Source organism: Rhinopithecus bieti, unplaced genomic scaffold, assembly GCF_001698545.2.
Source record: "Rhinopithecus bieti isolate Rb0 unplaced genomic scaffold, ASM169854v2 scaffold_3874, whole genome shotgun sequence".
Taxonomy (NCBI): Eukaryota; Metazoa; Chordata; class Mammalia; order Primates; family Cercopithecidae; genus Rhinopithecus; species Rhinopithecus bieti.
In genome coordinates this window covers 1,134,704-1,144,133 of record NW_016804362.1, presented here as the reverse complement: position 1 = coordinate 1,144,133, position 9,430 = coordinate 1,134,704, and positions in this window count along the sequence as shown.

Here is a 9,430-nt window from a genome sequence, read left to right as displayed (position 1 = left end):
AAAAAAAAAAAAAAAAAAAAAAAAAACCCACCCCAACCATACCCCTACATTATTTATTGAAGGCAGCTCAAGACTTATTCTTTCTGTGACACCTCCCATGAGCATAGTCCGCATTAATCACCAATCAGCAGATATTTAAACAACTACAACTGTGATGCAGCAGTGTCCTGGTGGAGCTTGCAGTCTATAGGGCATGACACTCTAAACAGGAATCCCAAGGGTGATGAGTCTCATGGAAATGTATTTATAAGTATCACATGGTTTAAAGCTAAAGTTTTTTTTGAATGCATATTTATTTTGTTTTTCCAACTTAACCACTTTGGAGGCAGGGTCTAGACAACTTGTCTGTTCTTTACCTGTAGGACTCATATTATGGACTCACACTAGTGAGTACTTAACAAACATTTGTTGACTGATTGACTCATCCACATAGGCATCCAAATATGGTTGTGCCCACTATCTGTTTAAGGACATTAAACAACACTTTCTTTGATTTCAAAGTTCCTAAAAGAAGCATAACACTTTGGTTGTGGAATGAATCAGGCAGAACTGTGTTTGAATCCAGGTTTTGCCAGTTTCAGATTGTTTGATCACAGGTACAGAATGAGCTTAAGTGTCAGTTACCTTTTCTGTAAATGAGGAATATTATTAAAACAACCTAGGTTGTTGTTAATGTTAAAATATCTAGAAATTGGCCTAGACCAGAGTAGATTTTCAATGTGTGTCATCAGTGTCTTCTCTCTTCTTTTCAGTAATTTAAGTTCGTTAACAAATTTATGTACAGCAGAGAGATTTTTAACTCAATAAGTAGGGAAGATGGTTCTGCTGGATGAGGTTAGGCATAGTAAAAATCTGTTGCTTTTCTTTTTTTTTTTTTTTGGATACCCAACATTTCTCTCCTCTCCTTTTGGTAACAGTGCCCTTTGGGAAACTTTCCCCCACACCTTAGGACTCTAAGTCATATGACCCATCTCCCTGTCTCTGGTGTAGGAATATAACCCAAGCAGAAAAATCTGAATTTGGCTGGGGGATTGTCCTAGACCCTGGGATGAGAAGGTCTTCTCTGGCTTCATGAGCTCTAAGGACAAGCAAACCTGAAGCTTATGGGGACTAGTGTCCTGCTTCGTGAAGAAAGTTCACTGGAAATAGAATATTACCATTAAAAAGGAGAGAAGCAAAATGCTGAGGTCATCTTCTAAACAACTAAATCTAAAGCCACTTCTGCTCCATCACCTCTTCATTGGATAAACCAATTAATTTTGTTTTATTTTGTTCTTGGAACTGGTGAGTGAAAATTCATCTGTGATCACTTACAATCAAGCATATTAAGTAAAAACTCAAAGCACAAGAAACATGAACATTTGAGAGTGGCCTGATGAATCTTCAAGGTCTTGTAAACCTTATTTCATAGAAAATCATATGGATGGAAACTAGGAATGGTTCAGCTGCTGCTGATTTTGTGGCTTGAATGAATGCATGTTAATCAGTTTATCTTAGCTAATAAATAAATAAGGATAAAAATACAGCAAACCAAATTCCTTTCACATGAAAATAAAGTTTCAGCAAGGCTGTTGAGCAGTGGTCTCTGTTTGGTGACAAATACCATTTAATTGATAAGATCAGGTTCTTAAATTGCATGATAATGACCATCAACATTGACTCAGCCCTTTACACAGCTACATGTTCTTCTTGTTGGGTCTTCATAAGAGGTAGGTACGATTCTTACCCTACATTTAAGGATAAAAAATGCAAGTGGTTTTCCTAATGATGGCCAGAAAGTTTGTGATGGACACCAAATTCTAACCGAGCCTTTTGACTTTAAGTCCTGGATCCTTTTCCAAATCCCTTGGGAATTCTAGTCACATAGAGACTTAAACTGGATAGAATATGGGTTTATTATTATTTTATTGAGAAAGAAATTCACTTGTTTTATAAAGAAAATGTGATCTTTGTGAACAGCAGTAGAACCAGTTGGAACAAAGAATGGCAGTTTATTATGTGAACAGTAGGGCCAAGTTATATCTTAAGCCTTCTTTCACCTGAAACATGTATATTTCTGCCTTCTTTCAATCAGTTACTCCCAGGAATGCATCCTGGTGAGACATCAGAGAAAAAGCATCACGACTCTTACATGTAAGGCGAGTAAGCTAATGTGATATTTATTTAGTATTTTGTTTGGGAGAGATGTTCTTATTTATAATTTTGGAATGTATTTCTGTGTTATTAAGCTGTGATATAATGGACTATCTCTAGCCAGGATAGAAACCACTCTTTATTCTTTTGACTCTTATATTGTAAGTTCTTAAAATTGACTCTGGTGAAGTGTATTCTGCTACGTGTCTACTTTCTGGGCTTACTGAACGGATGTTTTCCTAATTCTTTAATCTTTGATAAAAGTCCACAACTAAAAACATTCACATACACCACAAGAATTATTAATAAGCTTAGTTGAAGCATGCCAGGGTAATTTTAGTTAACAGGTAAGTCAATATTTCTTTTACAAGTATAGTGAAATAGTGTTTACACAACTGGTGGGCTATTATGGACTTATTTAACTTGTTTGAAAGAGTATAGAGCCCATTATTTGCCCTGCTCATTTTACATTCATGATATAATCAGGCTTATGTGGAATTTCTTAACTTCCTTTCACCAGCAAAATCTAATTAATTGAGAAGGGAGGAGGGGGATTGAGGAATAAAGATCTATTTTCTTTCAGAATTATTTATTTTGCGAGAAAGCATTAGTTCAGCTAATTCATTACTTTGAAATAGCCAATTATGTAAAATCAATCAGATCTGTCCTTGATTTTATCCAACATAAAGGAAATCTTTAAATATATCCACATGTTCACAACATTTGAAAAGAAAGGACAGTGGTATATGATATTATCAATTCTTTAACTCGGTTTGATCCCTTGTCTAATTCCATGTATGATAATGAACATACTCCTACTGGTATGCAGCCTGCTTCCTGAGAACATGTGTCCAATCAAACTCATATGTAAACCAGGGGTAGGTTTTCTTTTCAAACCAGGAATAAAATTAATGAGAAAAAATAGCAAAATATTTGAAATTGCATGATCTTCCTGCTCATCTGTGTGCTTTATTTAATTCTGCCAAATATTGCCTTCATTTCCAGACGTGGATACTTCCATATGCCCAATCTGATGGATCTTTTTCTGGTCTTGTTAGAACTTCACTTTTAGGATTTTTAACCATCTACCATGTCCATGTGTTCATATTTAAATGGCAGGGCACAGAGAAAGCTTGGGCTGTGCTCCAAAATGATGAAGTGCTAACAGGTTCCTTTTCTGCAAAGCTGCTTCCCCCAAATCCTGCAACTAGAGTATGTATAGACCCAAAATCCTTCATCTGCAGTTTTGAAATCCTAAGAGTTCTGAAAAGGGAAAGGTTTTTTTGAAACATATTTGGTGGTTTAAACATCGTTTAAACTGAACTAATGTGAATCTATTTATAAGCTTTCTCTCATGTCATGTAAATATTCATTGAAGTTGCCGCAGAAATATGGATGTGTTTGATTGTAGGGTATTTCCCCAAACCCCACTGAAGATTTTATGTAATATATAGGATATCACTTTTAAAATATTCTATTTCTAAAATCCTCCAAAATTCTGAATTCTGTAACATCTGTCACCCTGATGTTTTTAGCTAAGGAATTATAGATCTGTAAACATCACCCAACCATGGAATATCTATCCAATAAACTATTTTTTGAAGAAAAAGAAGACAGAAAAGCAATAGAACTCATTGTATGAGGAAAAGCTGGAAAGCGTCATTGAGAGGAAAACCTAGAGAGGGAAGAAAGAAAGTGGCCAGCTCAGGTGAGATGAGCAGCCATTACTGGGCACAGTCCCCTTTGCAGAGTACAGGGCAGAACTTCCTGTATTCCCACTCTTGACAAATATTTATGAAAAGGCTAGTATAAAGCATTCTGTATGTTAGGACTTAACTCTCTCAAACACTAGGGAATAAATAACAGTGGGTAAGCATATTTCAGAATAGAGAAAATCAGAGGTATTGAGCAGAAATAGTAAAAGGAGATGGAATGATAAAGCTCACCTAGAAGAACAAATTTTGTGGATTTTATTCCAAGGACATGCAGGATTTATAAAGTAAAGTAAAGTAAATATGTAAAAAGTATGTTATTTACCAAAATGTTTTATTTTGATAAGTCTGGTATATTTTAATTGAGTATGTATAGTAGCATTTCACTTGCAATTACGATCTCATAAAGCAGGGCAAAATATATTGCACAAACATTGTGGCTCTAGTCAATGGATCATAGTAAAACATTGTCCTGATTACCGCAATTAAAATTTACAGAAACCTTTTGTTGAGTGTTACTAGGTTTGTGGATTAATAAAATGACCCTGCTTGTTTTCATTGTTCTTTAATAAGAAATAATATTTTGATTTTAAGTTTCATTGATTATTTTTCTTTTGCATAGATTTTAGATGGGCACTTTGCCAAAGTAAATCTCATTGTTGTTTTTTAAAAGTTGAAATACATTTTAAAGAGATGATCCCTTTTGTTTTCTTACCAAGCTTTATTTGTTTTTACTCATATCTTGTCTGTTTTTTTCATTCATATTTTCTCCCTATCTTACCCTCAGGATTGCTGGAAATGGGTGGGATGGGGTGTGGGTCATTGGCTCAGTCACCTAGTAGAAGGGGAGTTTGGCATAATAACACAATATAGCCTTTGGATTCCTACAAGCCAGGATTCAAATCTCTACTCAGTCATTTATAAGCTATGATACTTGGAGAAACTTATCTCTGAGTTTCTTCCTCTGCAAGATGAGGATAATTGTACCAAGTTTGCAGAACTGTTAGTAGAATGAAAGCTAATGTGTGTTACAGGGCTTTGTGTGAAGTAACACTTATTACATAATAGCAATAAGGGACTTTTCATTCTTTTCCTAAGGGTTTTTCCCGTTAAGAAAGTCTTTTCAGCTCTTTAGAAATGGGAGGATAGAAACAGGCAAATAGATCGTTTCTCCTTCCTCTCTTCGTTCCTTGCTTCCTTTCTTCTTTCCTAATGACGTGAGTACTTTGAACATTTATCATGATTTCATGAAAGCAGAGTATGTCACAAAATTTTGGGGCCAGCTCTGTTGGGAACACTTGTTAGTGAAACATTCTTACTGAGTTACATTTAACAGGCCACAGTTTCCAGTTTTAGTGAAGCCTCAGTTCCCGATCTTAACCAGAATGAGTTTATTCAAAGACATTGATTGCCCATCCAAATAGATGCCAAGCACTGGGAATGTGGGAATAAATACATATGGAACCTGCTTTCAAACAATTCACTGCTGAGTTGAGAAGAGACATGAAAAACAAATACTTAAAACGTTGCACAATAACCAGGATGAAAACATATGCTATTAGGGTAAAAAGGAGGGGAAACTAATTCTGCTTCAGATAAAGGTTTCATAGAAAAGGTGCTGTTTAGAGTGAGTTCCTGAAAGATCAGCAGGAGTTTGTTAAGTGATGAGGAGTAGTAATGCATTCCTAGGAGTTGGATGGAGACAAAATAGAATTTTAAGATAATGATTAGCATGGCTGTAGCTTAGGGCAAACATGTGTGAGTCTTGGGAGACTGGCATGAGGTGAACCTGAAAAGATATACTAAGGCAGAGGGGTTGTTAACATGGTGCTGTATGCTGTGTTATTAAGCTTGGACTTGGTTCTGGGTGCAACAGGGGGCCAGGGCATCTTTAAGCAGGGGAGTGACATAGTCTTATTTTATCTCTGAGAAAATAGAACTCTGGTGTCCACATTGGGAATCTGTGGGAGACGTCAGAGATGAGTGGTAGAAGCAGGAGTCAGGATGTATTACTGATTTGATCAAGAGGCGAGAAATGCTGTAATCAATATGTAACAGTAGATATGAGAGGAGGCATGTGCTAGATTTCAGAGATATTTCAGGGGCAGAATTGGCAGTATTAGGTGATTATGGTACACACAGGGCACAGAATGGCTGTAATGTCTCCATTGCCTTTAGCCTGGGAAGTTGGGTAGGCTGTGACTATTTCCTGCAAAACAATTACGATTTTTGAGTCCTTATTTGTGCCAGGTGCTATGTTAAGTACCTTAAATACATTTTTCCCCATTTATGTCTCTCAAGAACCCTGTAGGATAAATATAATCATCCTCTTTTTATAAAGAGAAAACGAGGCTCAGAGAAATCAAATAACTTTCCAAAGTCACTCTGCCAATAAATGGCACAGTTAACATTGAATATGTGGTCTCTACTTGACTCAAGCCACGTTTTTAAGCCCTGGAAGGAGAGCAGGCTTTGAAAAGAAGATAATCAATCTGCTTTGGACATGTCAAGTTTGCAGTTGAGAAGAGTTTCTAAAACAATGAAAGGTGCTGACTATAACATGTGCCTTTGCAGCTTCAAATCTTTCTTGACATGGATTCTTAGATTTGCGCCAGACATAAATTCTTGATCACAGACTTGATGCAATTGTCTCTATATTCATGTTTTTCTCTCCCCATGGTAGACCAGTTTTGGCTCTAAAATCCCAAAACTCAGGAGCTGTGTCAGTATTCTAACAACTTGTGATGGCAAATATTTTTGGCAGGTGATTTCCAAGGTTCTTTATTCTACTTAAGCTGTTTCCAATCACATTATGACTGAAATTTGATGCATTTTGAAGGCAGAAATGTCTTTTTTTCCTTTTTTGGATGGTACCGAGAGCCATATATCACACTAGTATTTTAAAAAATATTTCCTTTTATAAAAACCTTTTATAAACTGACTTTTTCTTATTTTTTGTATCATCAGATCATAGTATAGTGTCTGAAGGTATTCTATAAATGTTTGTTTGATGAGTCAGTTACAAGAGGAATACAAGCTAGTTGTAGAAACATTGGAAAGTAAGCAAGTATAGAACAAAATGAAAATCATCTGCAATATACCACTTGAAGATAATTACTGTTAACATTTTCTTCTGTTTTCTTTCAATCTTTTAGTGTCTTATATATGTTTACCTAATTGTGATAATTTTCACTGATAATGGGAAAAATATTTTCCCTTATCATCAAATGTCTTTGTAAACACGTTTTTATGTCTTCGTCAGCTATTATTCTCCCCACACTATATATAAGTAAGTTGATGATCAGAGAACTTGAGGAAATTGAGGCTCAGAGAACTTGACAGAACTATATATATTCCTAAATATATAGTAAATTTGCTCTGTCCTATACATTATGTGACTTCTCAATCTGGCGAGGAAGATTCAATGTTTAGGCAAATAACCATACTAGCGTGTAGCATACAGGAAATTCATTAGGAACAGTTCAAAGAGTTATAGGAGTTTGTAGGCAAGGGGAAGTACATCCTACTAATGGAATCAGGAAAGGTTTTATGGAGCAGTGCATTGAGATGGGTCTTACATGATCAGCAACAATTTGACGTTGGAAAAGGCATTTAGGAGCAGGGAAGAGTGTCAGCAAGAGGATGATGGCAGAAAAGCTTAGAATCCATTGAAAATTTAAACTAATACAATGTGGTTAACTCTTGGACTTTTGGAGAAGATTGCATTAAAGTTCACATGCTTTGTAGATAAATGGGAAACTTGATCAGAACCATGTCTTAGAAGGATTTTTCTGGCAGCAGGGTCTGGGACTGATTGAAGGGAGAATGTGACCAAGAAACCATTGATTTTGCGCATACTTATGGATTCAGCACATGCTATTACATGCTGGCTATGCCAGCTAGAAGAATACAATAATGAAAATTTCCAAGTGGGCTGGTTAGAAGAAAGGTGGTGCTATTAAAAACGAGGATATTTCAGGAAGGAGGGTCCAGATTTGTGTGTTGAATTTGAGTGGTTTGGACTCAGCTGGGTATTCAGGTGCATTAGAGAGAGGGCAAGGATAGATGTCCTCGCACTTGGGAATTTTGGCTAGTGAAGTGGTCATGATTGACATTGATATTGAGAGGTGATGGTTGTAGTTGTGAGAACTGATGAAATATCAGAGGAAGAGGTTATAGATAAATATCCAACATTTATTGAGCACTAAATATGTATCAGGCACAGTTCGAAGCACTTTACAAGTACTAGCTCATTTAATACTCACAGCCCCATCAGTGAGGTATTATTAACATCTACATTTTATAGATACCCTATCTTATACATGAGGAATATGAGGCCTACGATCACACAGCTAGAGAGTTTTAAATTTGGGATTTTACCTCAGGCAGGCTGACTCTAAACCCATGTTGATAGCCCCTATTTTATGCTGCTTCCCTGACAGAAGAGAGAAAGAAGACCAACCTGAGAAATATCAATAATAAGGGGACAGACCAGGAAGAGGAGTTTGCAGGACCAAAGAGGAGCAGTTAGAAAAGGGTATTAGAAAGCAGCCCAGGGAGGCTGTGACCAGGAGGACAGGTAGATGGTGTCAAATACTACAGGTATTTTCTCAATTGAAAGGTTTATCAATGTTGGTATGAAGCAGGCATGTAACAACATAGTGTCAAATTAAGCACATGCCTGAGGGAATAGTTGCAAATGACTTATAATTATTGTTTCAGTAGTTTAATTAATAAACTGGTAATTCTAAAACCACCTTCCTCAAGACTATTCTCTTAATGCAATTCGTTAACAGTCTATTGACCAGTACTACAGATTTAAACTATGCTAGGTACAGAGAGTGCTAGAAAAGGGACATTTATTTATTCATTGACTAAATATTTGCTGAGAACTTACTCTGGGCTAGGCACTGTGTTTCATGCTGAAGATATACTGACTAGGAAAACAGAAATGGTTCCTGATCTTCTGGAGCTTATGATCTAGTGGGAGTGGCAGGCCTTCATAATACATACACACACACACACACACACACACAAAGTGTGTATTTACCAACTGTACTAAGTTTCACGAATGTTCTTTTTTGGAAACAAAATTTACCAATGAGAAAATAAAGTGGTATGCATAAATGAGCCACATTCCTTAGAATGGTTTTTATTCTACTTATCTGTTTAGCATTTCTTCTTTTCATAGATAGATAAAGTAAAGTTATTCTGAACACTAATAAAATTATTTTTTCTCAATTAGTGGGAGGCAGTTTTACTTTTACCTGCCTTTTTTCTTTAGGCATTTTCTCTCCATTTTCCTTTCCTTGTGAGGTTGTATAATTGTGGCAACAGCTTGTTGGTTGAGGTTTATTCTTGTGTGAGCAAAGAAAATGGATCAAGAAATCATATTGATAAATGGGGGTGGGGCCCATCAGGGGTTTTGGCATCTCAATTTCAAGGCTGCTTTGAGTGTTGTAGAAGATGTGTGTCATCTCCAACATATAGGCAGGTTGCTATATTAATTAGCTCAACTTCCTTAAATACTTATTAAGTGGAAGCCTTTTCAGAGCAAAATCAGTGTTTTCTATAGAACGTTAAAA